This window comes from Pteropus vampyrus, unplaced genomic scaffold (assembly GCF_000151845.1).
Source record: "Pteropus vampyrus isolate Shadow unplaced genomic scaffold, Pvam_2.0 Scaffold138, whole genome shotgun sequence".
Classification (NCBI taxonomy): domain Eukaryota; kingdom Metazoa; phylum Chordata; class Mammalia; order Chiroptera; family Pteropodidae; genus Pteropus; species Pteropus vampyrus.
This window is the reverse complement of record NW_011888919.1, coordinates 2,409,189-2,426,440: the sequence shown is the minus strand read 5'-3', so window position 1 is coordinate 2,426,440 and position 17,252 is coordinate 2,409,189. Positions and strand designations below refer to the sequence as shown.

At 51.2% G+C, this 17,252-nt stretch overlaps 1 non-coding gene across 1 annotated transcript; it reads left to right on the top strand.

Moving 5' to 3' along the window:
* The first annotated feature begins 5,347 nt into the window (after window positions 1-5,347).
* Window positions 5,348-5,466, top strand: LOC111744675. The gene has a single exon (XR_002782272.1). It is a non-coding gene; the product is annotated as a 5S ribosomal RNA (ribosomal RNA).
* The last annotated feature ends 11,786 nt before the right edge of the window (window positions 5,467-17,252 follow it).

The following is a 17,252-nucleotide window of genomic DNA, read 5'->3' as shown; positions in this document are numbered from 1 at the left end:
ATGTGTGGCCAGCGAGATGCTTCGAAGGGCGCGATTTCAGGAGGTGCTCACTCTCAGGGGCTAACTCTGCCCTTGGACGACCTTGAGAGTGAGCGCCTCTCCGCTGGCCTCCCTCTAGACCTGGCCCCGAGTGGTGAGAAAGGTGGCTTTTTGCGCCTTGGTCATTTCTCCAAGGAAGGAATTGGCATTTGGCTGGCGTATCAGCGGGAGACCTGAGACAGTTCCACACTCGGGGCTCAGAGCCATCCTTGCAAACCACAGGGGTGATGCTCCTTCTAAATTGTGCATCTCAACCAAATAAAATGGCCGGGTCTAAGCCGAGAGGTGGGCCTACTATTCAGATTATCAAACGTCAGGTATGACGAAAGCTGCATTGAACAAAACTCTTACGAGTAAAGAAAGATTGAAGGGCCTGCCTTGCAATGCTTCGAGGAACTGTCTTTTGGCAGAGAAACAATAGCAGTACCGTGCAGTAGAAATGTAATGTGGGCCATACATGTGATGAGAGTTTTTCCAGTAGCCATATTAGAAATCACAATGAAACAGGTGAAATTAATTTTAACAATGCACTTTAAGGTAATGTACCTAAAATATAATTTCAACACATATATAATCAATGTAATACTTCTAGTGAGATATTTTACATTGTTTTTTCAAACTGAGCCTCTGAAATTCAGTGTCTCTTACCCTCACAGCACATGGCTAAAGGAACCAGTCACGTTTTGAGTGTTCAATAGCCACACATGGACAGTGGCCACTTAGCCGACACAGTTCATAGTCGTGGTTTTTTTTTTTTTAGTTTGCTTTTCTGTATCTGCTGATGTTTCAATACAAGTCCACATTAAAACGCGTTGTGGCTTAGTTTTGACTCAGGAAAATTATGCTCGGACAGCTTCCTTTGAAATGTTTCAGTTCTCTAAGAAAGCTCTGAAAATTAATCAGACAGCGGGGGACCAGGAAGCCACAGTCTCACTCTTTGGCGGAACATCACAATATCTTAAAACCTAAAATAACAGGATCGCTTTTGAATCTGTTTTGGAACTCAAGGTCTATAAGGGAGGGCTTTCGTCTGTGTACTCAGGGCTGTGTCCCCAGAACAGGGCCTGGTACAGAGTAGGTGCTCCAGAACTGTTTGTAGAATGAATAAAAAAAGCCTTAGGACTCAGCCCGAAGGTTCCTTTAGGACAAACTTTTAGCTTCATTCACTGTTCCTTGGAATAGGTCTTCAGGGGCGGGAAGGAGGTGACTGAGACCAGGCTGGCCTCACTTGAGAGGAAAATGCTCAGGACTATGGCAGTTGGAGGCAGTGAGAACAGAGGGCTGGAGGGGGCAGGAGGGCTGAGAGGGGGTGTTCCTTAACCCCATCACACCCTGATTGCACCTACTGCCACCGAAAGCAGGGCCCAAAGCCCAGCCCAACGGGGTGAAGTGTCCCCACTGTTCTGGGGATAAGTTAGCCCCATGTGACTCCCTTTCGGTCATGAGCTGCACCGGATCCCGGACTGTGTGTGTCACCCTCAATGGGACATGGAGTGGCGGTAAGGGCTCCCTCCAGGAGGTCATCTGCATAGTGGGCCTCTCTCTCACCTGCACAAATAAGTGTTGAGGTGCATTTGCGTGTGTGTTCTGGTTATCTGTGGTTATTTAACAAATCACTTGCAAACAGAGTGGCTTAAAACAACCACCACCATTTTATTAACTTTTGTGGTCTCTGTGCGTTGGGAATCCATTAAGAAGTCAGCTGGACAGTCCTGGGTCTCTCTCTCTCATGTGAGCCAGGGCGGGGGGTGGGGGGCAGCGTGGCTGGGACTGTAACTTTAGGGCTGAGGGCACACATGTAGACTCAGGGCCTTTCCATGCCATCTCTCCACATGGTTAGGTTGGGCTTCCTCACAGTGTGGCTGCCACCATCTTTATATGGCAGCTGAAGACTTCAAGGGCAACTATTCCAGCGAACAAGGTGGCAGCTGCGTGGGCTTTTATGGCCTAGCTTCGGAAGTCACACCATGTCCCTTCTACAGTGCTTTCGTGGTTGTAAGAGTCACAAAAGTCCATTTGGTTTCGAGGGAGGAGACATAGACCTTCATCTCTTGATGTGTCAAAAGATTTGCAGATATATTTTAAAATCCCCACTACATGCTTGCAAACAGTTGGAGCAGAGCCTTTTCGAGCAAAAGGCTTAGCATAGAACCACGCTGACCAGAGGATACACAGCCTATAAAGTCAACAAAGTGACAGAGACGTGGCCTGGGCCTCTGTTCCTGACAGTCTGGTGGGCGAGATCCTTTGAAGGGTCTTCCTGCTACAAACAGCAGCTTACTGGGAAGGGGGGCGGGCAGGTATGGTGGGAGTGCTCCACCTGGCAGGGAGCAATATTTTATCACTGTCATTGATTAGAAATGCTGAGACATGGTGATGATAAAAAGCAGGTTGACTTTTAGGAGGTTATTATTGTTTTTAAATGCTTTACAGACAATGCACCTCCTTATAGCCTGCTCCCAGGACAGATTGCCCCCACAACCCATCTCCCTGAGTCTGCCACTGTTTACAGATGAACTAGATACTGTACGACGATACTTTCCCATGCTCGTTGGGGCTTACAAGAAGTTAGGGAAATTTCTAGCGATATCCAAACAAACTAAAAAATGTAAGCAGAAATCAGAACGAGAACAGTGAGGAAGCATGAAAGGCACAGTGGCCTCAAGAGTGAATGCTGATAACGGCCTGCTTTGGGTGCCTAGGTCTTGGGTCAGCAGTGAGGTCAAGGAGTTGACCCTTAAACTCCCACACATGCCAGGGACCTTGGAAGGAGGCTGAAATGATCTCAGGTTGGTAGCACCTCCTGGCTCCCAGTATAAGCCAAAACATACCCTCTAGGACTCCCACGGATTAACACCAATCAAATATGAGCTCACAATCAGAGTGCGTGAAATGCACAAGGAAACAAGCCACCACGAGTGACAGCAGAAGCTACGAACAACAGATACAGACCCACGAGGAACCCAGCTGTTGTAGTTATCAGCTCCAGAGCAGAACTGTAGGTGATATATTTGAAGGACTAAAGTTATAATCACAAAAATGAGCAGACAACAAGAGGTGGTAAGAAATGACCGGGCCAACTTGAAAACAAATTGTATAGTACTATCAAGAGAGACAGAGAAAGACAGACATCGAGGTGGGGGTGCTCAGGGTCTGAGTTTGCCCTTGCAGCTCCCCCCTGTTTCTGCAGGGAGTCCTCAAATCCTGACGGGCTGTGCTACACCAGAGTTCAGCAACCTGCAAGTGAATACCGCCAGGGGCCCCGAAGCATCTGGATTTTATCTCGCGACCTGGCCTGACTGCAATTAGGGGGCTGTTCCCGCCCAGCCAGATGCTTTGAATCCCCTACCCTCTCTGCCCTCCCTGGATCCCACTTGTCCTTCCAATCCTGTGTGCTCCCAGGGGATCTCCTCCCAGGCATGCACACACACGTGCATACCCACACACTCACGCACTCATATACGTATTCATACACACACATACACACAGCCCACCTGGCACACCTGGAAGCAGAGAGTTCCGTTGGCACTTAATCTACACATCCACAAACATGCACCCAAAACGCACCTACGAAAGAGCACCCATTTCTAAACACGAGCATCCTGTTGTGCAAAAGAAATGAGCGATCTCGATTTGGCTTAAATAAGAAATCTGATGGTCTTTTTTTTTTTTTTTTTCCCTTCCCTTCCCTGCTTGTGAAAGAAGACGAATTTGCCAACAGCCTTCTTTGGGCCTAAGAAAGAACACTGACAATAATTTTCACCTTCCAGAAAAGAGAAGTGCTAACTGAGACAGTATTTACCAGGGCGACAGCTCTCTGAGATAACTGAGCAGAATTACAGATGTGTCAGAGGCGAGAAAGGACATTCTCACACCTGGGGAGAGCAGCGTTCCTGCAGCTCTGGGAACACAGAAGATGCTTTTGCTAGAGACCACACGGCAAGGATGGTTCTGTGAGGCTGAAGAGAATCTGTTTGCCGAACCTGCAGGCAACACGGGAACAGTCTTGCCTTCGCGTGCTCCGATTGCCAGTGGCTAGGAGTTTCACTTTTTGAAACTAAGCACTGGATTAAATTAATAATCACGGTGAAAAAAAGGAGGCCTGGGAGCTCAACATTTACAACGTGGAAAGGAAAAATGGCAAAATAGGATTACCGATGACCAGAACATGGGACACGGACGCTTTTCATGTCCGGTTTCTATGAACGCATGACAAATCTGTGCAGGACACATCTGTGCAGGACACATCGGTTGTCAGATCCACACGGCTGGACCGGGAAAGTGACAGGTACAACACACACTCATACCAGAGCTCAAAATACTCGCAGACATGCTCAAACGCTTTACTAACATCCACAGATGTTCACATCTGTGTGCCAGTGTATATATATATCAAGCACCCCAAGCCTTGCTGGGAACACAGACATACCCACAGAAACACTCACAGACCCACAAAACCAGCCTTTTCCACATACACATGTGCTCTCTTCACGCAGATACACACACAAGCACCTACTCGCACAGGGGCCCCACAGGCACACATGCAAACATCTCCACCCTCCCACAGACGGTTCCAGAACACAGGGATAGAGTTCAGCGTAGGCAGAAACAACCACGTGTGCACAGAGCGAAACGGGCCTGCATATTCACACACACAAACTGCATCATGGCAGGAGGGCATGCATGCAGCGTATTTGCACACTTACAGGCACAGACCGAGGTGGCCAAAAATGCACGCGCGCGCGCACACACACACACACACACACACACACAGGTTGCCCTCCACTCAGTCCATCTTCCTCTCTCCCCAGGTCCCCGTGCAACTTCAGTCCACACCAAGGCTAAGATCATCACCCGTTTCACCTGCTCAGACCTCTACCACTGCGACCCTCTCTCCTGCCCGCCAGATGGGAACAGCTGTCTTCAGAAAGGTGGGCACCCTGGGCTCCCCTGGGACAAGATGGGGTGAGGGAGGCAGAAACAGGGCCTGGGGCACAGCAAGGCCTCTCCTTGCCCTCCCGGGTTTGCTGCTGTGACTCCAGGCACGGGAGCCTTTTCCTGGCCATGGAGGACAGAGGCCGGTTGCAGAGCAGGATGTGTGTTTAGAATCTGATGCCACATTTGTTTTAACTATTGCTGAATAATAAATCAACGCAAAATGTAGCGGCTTGACCAACAAAACAGAAACAAACTCACAGATACAGAGAACAAATTGGTGGTTGTCAGATGGGAGGGGGTCGGGGGACTGGGTGAATAAAAGGAAGGGATTAAGAAGTACAGATTGCCAGTTATTAAAATAGTCGCAAGGGTCTACGGCCATGCCACCCTGAACAAGCCCGATCCCGTGTGATCTCGGAAGCTAAGCAGGGGCGGGCCTGGTTAGTACTTGGATGGGAGACCACCTAGGAAGACCAGGTGCTGTAGGCGTAAAAAATAAAAAATAAGAGATTGTAAGCTGACAAGGTCCTTGCAATCTGTGAGGTCAACCGAGGGCTGCCTCGCCTAAAAAAAAATAAAAAATAAAATAAAATAGTCACAGGGATGTAAAGTACAGCACAGGGAATATAGTCATTGATATTGTAATAACTATGTATGTGCCAGATGGAGACTACACTTATTGAGATGATCACTTCACAAGGTATAGAAATGTCTAATCACTATGTCGTACACCTGAAACTAATGTAGTATTGTATATCGACTATAACTGAAAAATACATTAAAAAACATAGCGCTTTAACCGGTCACAAAAGGACAAATATTGCGTGATTTCACTTATGCGAGGATTATAGAACAGTCAAAATCATGGAAAAAAGAAAGGAGAATGGTGGTTTCTGGGGGTCGAGGGGAGAGGGGAATGGGGAGTTGTTGTTTGATGGGTGTACTGTTTTATTTTACAAAATGAAAAAGCTCTAGAGATCTCTTTCACAAGAATATGAATGTAGTTAACAGCGCTGAATCGTATACTTCAAAATGGTTAAGGGGATGCATTTTCTATTCTGTGTTTTTTACCACAATTAAAAAAAAAAAAAAACCACTTTGTGGCTTAAAACGACAATGACTGATTATTCCCCACCATTCTGAGGGTTGACCAGGCTCAGTGGGGCAGTTCTCCAGCTGTAAGGAGTGAAAGCTGAGGTCACATATGTGGCTACACTAAGCTGGGAACTCTGCTAGGGCTGGAAGGTTCTACACAGCCTCTCAGCTTTCGAAACCTCTCTCCACATGGTCTCTCGTCGGTCGGAAGCCTAGTTGAGCTTCCTTACAGTATGGTGGCTGGCTTCCAGGAAGGAAGAAGGAAGTGGAAACCAGCAGCTTCTTAAGAGTTAAGACCAAAACCAGCACAGTGTCACTTCTGCCACAGTCTATTGATCACAGCAAGTCACGAGGCCAGCTCAGATTTAAGGAGTGAGAAAATAGATTCCACCCCTCGTTGCAGAAGCAGTAAGGTGATGTGGCAGAAAAGCATGTGGATGGGAGATGCAGTGTGGCCATCTTGGTCCCCACTGATACCTAAGTCCCCTGTCCTCCTGCCCTTAAGGGAAAAACTGGGCTGTTCCGTAAGTTGAAAGAGAAACCAGACTTTCTCCGGTATAAATTCCAAGATGCACAGAAACAGTCTAACTAGGAATTCCAACAGTATACATAGGAATAGTAGGGATAGTGTACCAGGGCCACTGCTGGGTGTCGCCGGGATCCTAGAACAGCTTCTGGCTGAGGGCACGAGGTTGTCACAGAAAGGGTAGGGACACATGGCAGGTACAGAGCCACCCTGTTCATTGGAACCCTCGTGCAAGAAGGCAGGGGAAGGAAGTATCTTTGTGAACTATGTGTCTTGACGAATGATGACAGGCTTCGAGTATATTAGAGTTGACCTCACGCAGTGTGAATGCTGACAGTGAAACCCTGAGGGATTTGGGGGCTCAGCTAAGTGGTGGCTCACGACTGCTCTTCCTCACAAGTCTGCCCCCCACATCTCTCCAGCCTTAGGCGAAGGTTTCTCTGTTGCCTGGAGAAGTGGTTCCTGTGTGGCCTCCAGGGACTGTGAATTTGGCAAGTCTGTCTCTGCCCTGACCTACAGCGTTGGCTTTGGCTTCTGGGTCAGCATCACCTGTTGCCAAGGCAACTGCCAGGCACCCACTCTTCTTGGTATGCTGCCACCAGAAAGCAGTCAAATGGGTGGCCAAGGAGGTGGCGGGGTGACTTTGGAGGAGAGCGTGTCCCGGGTTGAAGAAGTCAGGAAGGCAGGCGCATCACTTAACCCCCATTCCCAATCCGGCTGCCCTGAGGCACCCTGATGCCAGCTCAGTGGGAAGGCCCATGGAGGTCATTGCCCCGTGGTAGAGCCTATGAGTGCACAGAGGGCCCTGGGAGGTCCTGAGAGTCCTCCCGGCTGACCGTCTCCCTTCCCTATGTAGCAGCTCGGCTGGCCTCACGCATCCCGAGCAAGTTCCTGTGTCCTACGCGTGCCGAGGGCCACCGGGGGCTCCATAAGTCCTCCCTCTACGTGTGGTGTCCCAGGGGGAGACCGAGTGTGTCCAGCCGGACTTGTGTCTGAAGACGGGAACGCGTGCGTGCATGTGTGCCCGAGTGAGCCTGAGCACACCGCTTTTGGATACAGGCATTCCTGAGTCTGGGCTCCATCTCTGTGTGGCCCAAGGTAAGTGACTTCATCTCTTGGAGCCTCTGTTTTCTCTTCTGGTAAATGGGGGCGGTGGAAGAACACCTCTCAGGATTTTGTGAGGATGAAGTAAGCTCATGAGAGAGGCGACGGTAGAGGGCATAAAGCAGGACTCTGGGGCCAAGCTGCCTGGGGTCAGATCCTGAATCTACTACTTATGAGCTGGCGGCCTCGGGCAAATGACTTTGCCTCTCTGTGCCTCAATTTCCCCATCTGAGGAAAGGGAAAGCCTGTTATGAGCATTAACTAAGATAATTTATAAAACTTCCAGATGAGTTGTCCAAAAGAAATATAATGTAAGCCACATTATATTTTTCTGGCAGCCTCATTAAAAAAATACAAAGTAACAGATGAAATTAATTTAGTATTATATTCTATTTAACCCAATATATCAAACACTATTATTTCAGCATGCAATCGATATAAGAACATATGAAGAGATGTCTTACTTCCGTATTTTCCTATTAAGCTTTTGAAATCTGACGTGGTTTTTACACTCACACCCCTTTTCGGTTCAAAACAGCCACAACCCAAGTGCTCCACAGCCACGTGTGGCCAGTGGCTATTGTATTGAAGAGCAGAGTTCTAGAATACAGGAAATGCTACGTGTGGCATTTCAGCGAATCTAGGATGATATCAAGGAGCAGACAGAACGCTGTTCGGAAATGTCGAAATCTGTGTGGGGGAGGGAGGGGGACATACGTGCAGGAACTGATGAAATTCAGCGTCAGTCGTCATGACTGTTATGTCCAGGTCGGGCTCCCGTGAACTGGTCATCATCAGCATTGCCCAGGACCGGAACTGGGTTTGTAAGCGCAGTGTTATACGTGTTCGGGGGTGTATTTTGGGGGAGGGGTGGCAAGTCAGTGGACAGCGTATATGGGTTGTGATTGTGTTGATTCTGTGGGGGCCTCTGGGGACATCAGGGGAGCTGCATGTGACGGAGACGTGTGTGCGTGTGGGCCCATGTGGGTGGGTGTGGGCCTGTGAGTGCGTGTGAGCCTGTGCGTGCGTGTGGGCCCGTGTGGGCGGGTGGCCCCGAGGTTGGGTGTGAGACAAGGACTCACGAACGTGGCTCTTTGAGGAAGTATACTCCAGTCCAGGGCAAAACGAGAGGAACCCACGCTGTGGGGCTGACATTTCTCCTTAACGTCTGGATGATGGAACAGTTCAGAGAAGTAAAAGAGGGGAGTTTAATGAACCCCCATGTGCCCGTCACCCAGCTCCCATAGTCACCCACTCACGGCCGGGCCTGTTGCCTCTCCACCCAGGCCCCATGTCGCTTTGAACGCAAACTCAGATCTCATCACTTCAACCATCAGCATTTCCATCCACATCTCGAAAAGACAAGGATTTAAAAACAACCTACAATCGTTTTACCAACTAAATGTTGGCAAAACAAGGCTATTTCATTTTTTACATCTCCCATCAAGTCCTCAATAAACTGGTTACATTCGTATATTTGTATTTAGATGTAAATATATCACACTATATCATATACTCGTATCATATACGTCACTGAAACAAGTTCAAGAGGCGTGTGAAATAGTGGCCTCCGGGTGTCAGTTTTTATTAACGTTGGACACGAGGACAAGAACACGTGTCACACAGTGTCGGGTATGAGGAATAACAGTGTCAGGGCTGCTGTGGCTGGGCCCGAGCTCAGGGGTCAGAACGCTCCCATGTTTCCTTTTCGATGTGACAAAAGTTTTTTCTTTTACTAAACCTCAGCCAGGTTGGCAGGTCACAAGCCTCTGACCTCGCGAAATAGGGAATTCAGGGGAATTTGCAGGTCACAAGCCTCTGACCTAATGAAAGAGAGAATTCAGGGGAATTTGCTTGCTCAGGGAAACCCCGAAGTCTGGGGCTGGAGGCCGCGGGGCTGGCGCCAGTGGTGATGCCCGTGTGTGCTCGAGCGCGTGTGCAGGTGACACCTGCCTGTGCGTGTTCTCCCGTCCCTGTCCCCACCCCGTGTCCGTCTCCGCAGGCGGCTGGAACATGGGCATGCGCGGCTGCGGCTCCTGCGACTTGTGCGGCGCCCTGGAGGGGACCGAGGGGCTCCCGGAGCTCCCCGGCCACCGCCTGGTCACCTGGTCACCCGGCTCAACTGCAGCTCCAGCCAACGCGCCGTCATCGACTCCAAGTGCCACTCGGGCTGGGCACCTGGCCTCCGCCTCGCCCTGCCGCTGCTGGTGGCCGCCCAGGTCACCACGGCACTCTCCCGAGCAACCCCGCCTCGCCCGCCCTGGCGCGGGAGAACCCCGCTTGTTCCGAAGGTCGAAGGTCGCTAGATGGCGCCCTGGCTCCCCCCACCACGGCGTTTATTTCTGTGGCGCCTGGAAGCTTCTGATGAGAAAGTCAGGAACCAGGGGTGAGCCTCCCGCCCCAGACCAGGGCTTCCCGGAGGCAGGTCCTCTTTCCTCACTCCAGCGCCCCAAAGGCTGTACCTCCTCCTGCAGACTCGGCTGTTTTTCCTCCTCAGAGGAGATGCCTCCATGGTTAGACATTCTTCTCCAGTTTGGGGGTCCCAAAGACCAAGCCTATGCTTCCTTTCTCCAACAAGGATGTCCCCAGTACCAGGCTACCCCCCCCCCACGCTAGGGCTGTGTCTCCTGTCCCCAGCACTAGGAAACAACTCCGCCTTCTGTCTCCCTCCTTAGGGTCTTGTGAAGTCCTCGGCAGCCAAGGCGGTGCTTAAGGACCAAATGCCACCCCCCCCCCGGCTTTTAGAGTGGCCCATTCTGTCCCCACCGTGGGCCCCCTTCTCTCTGGGCTCAGTCTCCCGACTGTCACCAAATCCGAATGAATTGCATCCCACGGGTTCCCTTTTTCGGTGGCTGCAGCCTCAATCAGGGCCCGGATATGGTCTACTGAAGCCAAGGGAGGCCAGGCCTACGTTGACCTGGGGATTCTGGGACCCGAGGGGACCTGCAGATGACAGCGTCTGGGAGCCAGAGTGGACATAAGATCAAATGCTCAGTCTGATGTGATAGTCATTTTAGCATGAGCATTGGACCCAAAGGACTGAGCAGAGGGGTAAAAACAGGGGACTCGCAGGGGGCAGAATGCCAGGAACCATGCCAGTGCAAGTGACAAAGTCCACCTAGAAGAGCTGAAACGATTCGCTCGACACTCCTTCGACAGATATTTTTTGATCGCATCTATTGATCAAACACGATTCTAGACACCGGGGGGTGTAAAAACAATTCCCTGCTCTCAGGAAGTTATGTTATAGGGCGGGAGAAGGATAATAATCATCACATATAATATGCCAGATGCCGGTAAGTGCTGTGGACAAAACACGGAGGAGGAATGGGGACCGCTGTGACAGGGGCGCACTTTGACATCGGTGGGTCGGGAGGCCTCAGTAAGGTGATAGCTGAGTAAAGGTCTGGGAGGGGGTGAGGGAGAGGGTCATGAAGGTGTCTGGGGCGTGGGCGGGGGCGTTCCAGGCAGAGGGAACCGCAAACAGAGGCCTGAGGCAGGAACAGTAAGGAATAGCTAATATTATACAGTAAAATACAAAGAATGGAGGTAAGGAGGGGCCGGGGGTGATGAAAGCAGTTCGAAGGAGTCATCTAGAACCTGCCGTCCTCAGCGCGTTGCTGTTTGTCTGGTGATGGCTGTAGCTCCAGCATTGCGCCCTCATACAACCATTCTAAGGCTAGGAGAGGCGGCCTCCCATTCTCGTCTTCCTAGAAACCCCGCCTCCTGCCAGACCCCGCTCAGGTCCCACTGGCCAGAACTGAGCTGGCCAGTCCCTGGCAAGGCAATGGACTATCCGGATGGACTTCCCCGAATCAACATTCCGTCCCTGGGGTTGAGAGAGGCCCAGCCTTTTAGAAGGCACGTGGCTGCTCCCAGATTTTAGACAAAACCAGGTTCTTTTAGCAAAGAAGCAAGGATGGATCAATGGGGGTCAGACAGGAAAAGAAAAAGCACCTTAGGTGTTTCAACGGGAGGAATTTCACACGGGGAATGGCTTACGCTGTGTTGGAAGGGCCGGCAGAGCAAAAGAAGAAGGAAGGGGCGTTCCAGTCAGTGGGGCTGTGTAACAAAGCACCCCAACATCTAGCGGCATGAAACAACCCAGGCCAGGAAACGGCTCCTACTCATGGGGTGGATGTGAGCGCTGGAAGAGCTGGCATGTGCACAGGAATCAGAACATTCCGCACAGCAAGAGTTCAGCACGCGTAAGCGGTAGCCTTGACTATTCGTGTCGGGGAGGAGAAGCATACTTCGGGTCACAGTCAGGATACATGCTCCCTCCCACGGCCCTGTCTGGACGATGCCCGCCCTAAGGCGAGGGTGCAGAGGAGCCAGGGGAGGCCGTGAAGGGGGGCGAGGAAGGAAGCTGCTGCTTCTCTGAGACTGGAGGCCTTGGGGATGCGGCCAGGATATGACCCATCTGTGCTGAGCAGGCAGGTGCTCAGGAAATGCTCCACGCGGAAGCGGTGACCCTGGAGTCTGCAGTGGGGGGCGGGGAAGGGACATCCGGGACCGAGTGGGGCTGATCTGGGCGGAGAATTTCATTGTATTTATTGTACCCTTCTGATTTTCCGTAAGGGCATAAATGTGAGCACATTTTTCAAGTGGAAATACTTAAATGGTTTCAAGCACTCAAAGAAACAAAACCGAAAAAAGAATAAGCAGTGGCTCTCGCGGCTCAGCTGATAGGCAGAAAACGCCGTGGGAACAGCGGGAAGCCTCAGCGGCGCCCCCTCCCGGCCACCTCTCTGTTCCTCCCTCCTCATCTGAGTCCGTCTCCACCCTGAGCGCTAGATCTGAAATCTTGCTACATACGCTCGCGCTTCCAATGTCTTTTCCCTTGTCCTTTTCTCTCCTCTCTCTCTTTTCTCCACCATAGATTCTCCCCAGGGATCCCTGCCCCAGGAATGGCGTGCCGTCTCCTCCTGTTACTTTCCCAACTCAAATAATTTCGTATAGACATCTGGTAACATGTATACGCATAGGTATGTACAGATGGATGTATTGATATCCACGTACGTGTAGGTATATACATCTCTATGTTGTGTCTAGATCATATAGACAGATCTACGTCATGTCTATGTCATATAGGTGCGTAGGGATTTTTTCGTGTGTCTTCTAGAAACAGGGCGTTAGCCACAAATCGCCGCATGTCGCGCTCCTCAACAGCGCCTCAGGGAACTCCTCCAAGTCACTTGATTCAATCCTTTTAATTGCCACATATGGTTTTGACGGCCTTATGGTGGGGATTACTGACATTTCTTTTTTTCTTTTTTTTTTTTCTAATTTTTTAAAATTAAGTTTATTGGGATTACTGACATTTATTCAGCCGTTTATCCAGTCATGGTCCTGTGAGGGAATTCACTTCATTTCCTTTCTTCCCCTCCCGCTGTGAGTGAGCCAGCAGCAAGCATCCTGATGACAGGCGTGTTCATTATTTGTTATGGTCGCCATGTCTCGAGATGTTCCTAATACATTTTAAAAGCCTGGATGATATGTCCCTTTCACGCATCTGAGAAAATTCTATAATGTATAATGAAATGGGATCAAAAGTGACCGTTATAAATGAAAAGTAAGGGATAGCGAGTCAGGGGTTCAAGGAGTGGCCTCCCCCGACTTTGCCCAGTGTCATCTTCACCCAGGTGAGACCCCCTGGATATCCCTTCTCCCCTGCAGACTCCAGGGAGAAGTCAGGGAAATTACTTCGGTTCTTAAACATCTGTGGGACAGGTTCTCAGAAGGCAGATGCTCGGTTGGACGTGTGCATTTGATTCATTAAGAGGTGATGTCATACTGGCCTCAAGTGTTTCTTCTTGAGCCTGACCTTCCTCGCGGGGGGCACCTGCCACTGCTCGTTGGCCCTCTGCAGGCAGAAACTTCCTGAACCTTACTGGAGCCTGAGGCAAAAGGCCCTATATATCCGGGCTTTTATATACATTTTTAATGCCTATTTTTTCCCCAGAACACTAAAGTAGTTGAAAATGGTATTGAAAAGTTATCAAAAGGGTATATTAAAACTCACAATAGTTTGAGTTAAAACAATTATATATATCAAATCAGAACTTATTATAATTTTATTTTAATGTAACTTAATTTAAAATTATTTAACATCACCATGTGGCCAAGAGAAACTGTAGAGCATGAAAATTCTCTCAACTGAAAATGCAAAAAGCCAAGAAGTAGGTTTTGAAAATATTATTGATGGGTTTGTTTCCGTTGAAGTCAGGGGTGCACGTTTTCCCTTTTCCTTCAGGCGCCGACACGGCTCAGTGGGAACTCGGTCTGGGTCCAGCCTCAGCCGGGCCCAGGGCCCGGCACACAGTAGGTGTTCAGAAAGTGTGTGTCGAATGAACGAACTTTCTCTAAAATGCCTTGGCAGACTCCACTCCGCTCCCACACCCGCCCCTGCTGGACCCCCCCTGGCTCTCACAACCCTCTGTCCAACTCCATCTCTACCTTACCCACCGTCGGTCGTCACTGTCTGAGGACGGGTCTGTGTCCCCCACTGCACTCTGAGTCCTGTGAGGACAGGGCTGGCGCTGTCTCAGTCACTTCGCAGTGAACCAGTGGGCCCTTGGCACACAGTTCGCACATGTCGCATCGACTTCCTCCCTGTAGGCAAGGGCCATCCCCATGCTGGCTGTGTTCTCGGCCAGGCAGACGGAGGGGACACTCTCAGGAAACACCTTCACTGATTCTACAACGCACTCTCCCACATTTTAGCAATTCTGAAATCAGGAAAAGTCACAGTTAATGGCGTCTTATAATCACTGTTGGCCCGGGCGTCACTGTGACGTAACCGTCACTGCCTGGATGTGATAATGAAGCCGCTTTTAATAGCATCGTGGCCCCTCCTGATGGCTCAGAGGACATGTAGTGTGGGCAAGCACGGATGTCCCCTGCTCAGAGACAGAAGTGACTCTGCAGTCAGGCTCTGTGTGTTTTCAGGAACAGCTCAGCCAATTTACTTCCCCTGTATTTTCTTGGTCAGAGACACGCACGAGTTTTCTAGGGTAAAAATCCGCACCTTCTAAGTAAGTCTACAAAGAGCTCTTTCAGTGAGTGGGAATAAAATTTTTAAGTGATAGGGAAATATCGTGTCATAGTTTGACGGGCAGCACTGTTTTCCCTGGTCCGTGGGACAGAAAGCAACGCACCTGAGGATGAGCCCCACCTCCGATTTGACGATATGGGGAACCTGTGGAAGAAACGGACGAATAAATGTGCTTGTCTTACTTGTCTCTGCCGTCCTCTCTAGTCTGGTCTCAGCTCCCGGGTTTGATGTCTATCTCAGGATGACATGTGAGAGAACAGAGTTTTGTCACAGTTAAATGAGTTTCTCCATCCGACAGACCCACACGGCGCCTGGCGCGTGGTGAATGCGCGGTAAGTGAACAGGGCCTCTGTGGGTGATCACGTCGGCCGCTCCACCCGCCCGTGAGGTCCGTAAGAGCAGGGACAAGTGGGACTCACACCTCTGGACCAGTACAGGGACTGGCTTGGGGTCGGGTATAAACAAATGTTAATGGAATGACCAAATAGTCGAGTAAATCATTAGGCAAATGAGAGCTGTCTCTCGTCTCAGGGTCTTGGCACGGGCTGGGCCCCTGGCCTGGGAGGCAACTCCCTAGCAGGCCCGAGGCTCACTCCTGCTCATCCTTCACATCTCAGCTCAGGTGCCCTCTCCTCCGAGAAGCCCTCCCTGACCCTCAGGCCAGGTCACGTGCTCCCTTCGTGCTCCCACAGTCTTCTGGGGTCCTCCATCTCAGTCCTGCCCGCTCTGGGTCATCACTGTCTGGGGATGGGTCTGACTCTCCCACAGGATTCTGAGTCCCGTGGGGGCAGAGTCCGAGGCTGTCTTGGCCGCTGCTGCCTTCCCAGTACCCAGCCTAGGACGCGGACTGGGCAAGCGCTGGATGTCTGATGAATGGAGCAGAGGAGACCTGGCAGAGAGGTAAGGGCGCGGCCTCTCTCTGGCTGGCACACCAGGAGCTGAGGAAAGTGCCCCTGGCAGCCGTCAACCTGGCTGCCACCATTATCTCCCTTTCCTCAGACTTGGAGGCCCTGAGGGCACAGCCCGGGTCTGATGGACTTCCGGGGCCCTGGCTCTTGTCTGGGCACGTGGGATCGGGAGCTGGAGTGGACTGGGTGAGGCTCTTGATACATGTGGCAGGTTTCAGGGGCCACAGTCTGCATGTGTCGTCTGCATGCAATTGTGTCTCTTCTGGTTTGCAAGTCTGTGTTCCTGAACGTGCGTAATTTGTGAGGCTTGTGTGTCTGTATGTTTGACTTTTGCTTTTCTGTAGTGACTGGATTTGAGGGTCTTCCTCCTCGGGCCAAGTGTACGTGTCTGTGAATTTGGGAGAGGAGTCTTGGTCTGTGTGTCTGGCGTCTGGGGATCGTTTTTAAGCCCCTGGTCTCTTTGCATTTGTGTCAATGAGGGTGTGGGATGAGCCTGTGTGGCCGCTGGCCTAAATTTCTCTCTTGCCTGTGGTTTAAGAATTCCGGACTGTGTGGGCAGCAGACCATTCTTTCCCGACTCTTGGTGTGGCCTTGAGCTGGTCTGTTCTCCTTCTGGGTCTCCGTCTCCCCCTCAGTTGTTTTCAGAGGCTCCTTTGCTGAACCCAGCTTCAGAGTCGGGAAAATCCTTTGAGTAGCGGGGGGGCCTCTGGCTCTACCCCAGGAAATGGGGGTGGGAGACCCTGGAGTGCCTGGCCTGGGCAGAGAGGAGGCCAGGAGGGGCGCCAGGGTGGAGAAAGCTAGGGAAGGACTAGGGAGTCGAGGGAGGCTTGGGAGCTACAGAGACAGAGGCTGGAGTCGAGCAGAGACGGAGTGTTCCCGGTGGGTGGGGTTCCCGAGTCTTAGTCTCTGGACCTTCAGCTCTGTCTTTGCATGTGTCACAGTCCCCGCCCGTTGACCCCCGTCTCTCAGGCTCCGTATCTTTTCACTCTCTCTGTGACTGGTGCCTCTGACTGTCCCCTCTGGTTCTTCCTGACATGGTCCCTCGTCCATTGTGTCTTCCTGCCTGACTCTCCCTGGTTTTTTTTGGGGGGGGAGTCTCTTTCCCCACCCCGACTCCCCCCTTTCTTGGGGGGGGCTTTGCCTTCCCTTTTTCTCATTCACGCCTCTCCGTACTTCCATCTCCCTTTGTCACACCGATGCCATTTTAAATGGTCGTGAGGAAGCAGAATGGAGAAAGGCATCGCAAAGAGTCGGCACCTGAGCTGAGATTTGAAGGGCGGGCTTGAGGGGAAGGAGGGGAGGATGTCGAAGCTGTTGGGGAGCAGGTGGCCAGAGGTGGTCAGGGAGCCTGCGTACCAGATGTTGATCGGGGTGTGGGCACAGTCTCGACACCACTGTGGCCTGAGAGTCCTGGCCAGGCAGAGACCGAGGGCCAGGTAGGCTCATGCTGACAGTGACCATGCTGGTGGTTTCAGACCTGGCCTCTCCCCAGCGTTTCCTGTCATCCCAGCCTCGCTGGCAAAACTAAATCACCACCCTCAGCGCAGGTGGGTGGGTCAATAGATGGTGCTGAGACGGGAAAGTG